The sequence below is a fragment of the Gigantopelta aegis genome, chromosome 12, assembly GCF_016097555.1.
Source record: "Gigantopelta aegis isolate Gae_Host chromosome 12, Gae_host_genome, whole genome shotgun sequence".
Lineage (NCBI taxonomy): Eukaryota > Metazoa > Mollusca > Gastropoda > Neomphalida > Peltospiridae > Gigantopelta > Gigantopelta aegis.
This window is the reverse complement of record NC_054710.1, coordinates 44,204,316-44,206,474: the sequence shown is the minus strand read 5'-3', so window position 1 is coordinate 44,206,474 and position 2,159 is coordinate 44,204,316.

The following is a 2,159-nucleotide window of genomic DNA, read 5'->3' as shown; positions in this document are numbered from 1 at the left end:
CTTAGACGTTTTTGGAGTCAGTCGCCAGATGACGACGATAATAAATTCAATCTGTCGCCACGCCAACATTTTGGTCGCATTGGCGACCATTTTGGTCGCAACGTAGAACACAGGTTAATGATTCCAATTTTAAACAAATTAGTTATGCTCATATATCCATTCAACGTCCAGGCATGTCTAGTCTGGGTCCAGTCTCTAACAACGCCAGTGATTGGGTCCAGGGCACGGCGTAAGAAGGTGCCAAAAAGTGGGGTGGGGGTGTATAAAAACCATCGTTGCTGCCGCCCCCCCCCCCCCCCACGCCTCTCAACCTCCATTTAACACACACACTGACGTGTAAGAGTTATCCTACTTGTCGATCCGCGACCACAACTTCTCTGTGCGCTTCCCCCCACCCCAGCAGAAAAAAAAAAGTTCAGGGTCGGTGGCAAAATTTAGGGTCGGTCGAGTGACCGGAAACAAACGATTTTTTTTTGTTGGCCTTATATAACGTCTGTTAAAGTTATTTTTCATATCGGTTATATTGTCAAATACAAGTTCATACTAACCTGATAACATGCTCACATTGTCTGCAAATCGTTGTAGTTTTTTTTTACGATTGTAGTTTCACCATCTTTGTACTTTGGAAAACCGAAATATTTCCAAACCTCTGATTTAAATTTTGATGGTGCATTGGCGATGCCCACTAATTCAGCCATTTTTCATTTATAATTCGACGCCACTGAAAGTCCCGAAAGTTGACGGAAATAGCCGAAGTATGGTGCGCGTTTCATAACGCGAATGTTTACGAACGTTTTCCTTTGTTTCTGTGGGGCTGTTTGACACTGTTTGTTCTTGTTGTTAGTTTTCTGTTTGCTGGGGGGGGGGGGGGGGGGGGGGGGGGTGTCTGTTCAATTAAGCAATATATTGTTTTCTGCGAGCGCTCGAATTCGAAAATATCGAAAGATAACTACTCACTAGCTGTGAACAAAATTCACTGCAACAATCCTACAATCACCTTTTCGCGCAAAACATTTTAAAAGCCTCATACGGGAACCAAAATAGTAACAAGTTAAAATATGTATATGTTATTATCGGAATTTTAAAATATACCATGGCCTTTGCAAACATAAATGTACAAATTGTACATATTTAAAAAAAATATTCTTAAGTGCTTTGATAACAATTCACCCTTTTCCATGCATGCAAACCGAAACCGTATATACATTGTATAATATAGACAGAAGTTATGGATTAATCATTCTACACGAAATGTGTTTGTTTTGTCCCTGTGTTTTGTAAGACCCTCTGAAATACTAGTATCTAAAAATATTCATTATTTTAAGCAAAATATCATTGTATTGTCATTTAGGAACAATGAAAAATTAATACAAAGTAATGTTACATGTTCTCAACATTATGGAAATATTGTGATTTCATGCATACTAAGCAAGTGTGACATGTCCCCAAATGCATTTCACAAGATATAGCATGTTTTTGTGGGCATTTTATGTGTCTAATTGGCCAAAACATGTTAATGTATTTTATAGTGTAATATACTATGCCCAAAATAAGATTAATAGTTCTTCTTTAGTATTCCGGTATCATTCATAAAGGCCTACAAATGTAGTCACCCAATTCCTAAGTCAACGTAAGTTACCAGATGAATATTTTCCTTGGCACGGGGAGGTAATCCATTAACACTGACTTTAACGATCACCAGAGGGCATTTCCACAAGTGCTTTTCGGCGGGAACTTCCCAAGAAGAGTGTTTTTACTTAAAGAAGTTTCATTTTTAATTTCATGGATCCATGTTTTAGGGGAGTACTTTAATTAAATGTCATCTAAGTTACCAATAGTTTTCAAAATTAGTTATCAGTATATAAAATGTTATAAATCCTATGGAATATCCACATAGTTCTGATGCCAGTATCAGCCCCATGAATAGTGAATGATGTGTTGTTTGCATCTAAAAGTCAAATGAGTGCATTAACGTCAACTAAGTTACCGTCACCTAAGTTACCATGTGGTGTGGTAACTTAGTTGACAAAAGGTAACTTAACTGACTAAATTCATACGTGTCTCTTAAAAATGTCGTCAGCAAAACCCCAGTAACCCATAGAACATTACCGTAGGCAATGCTCTAAGGCAGAAGCGTATTTTTGAGGTGGTATGGGAGG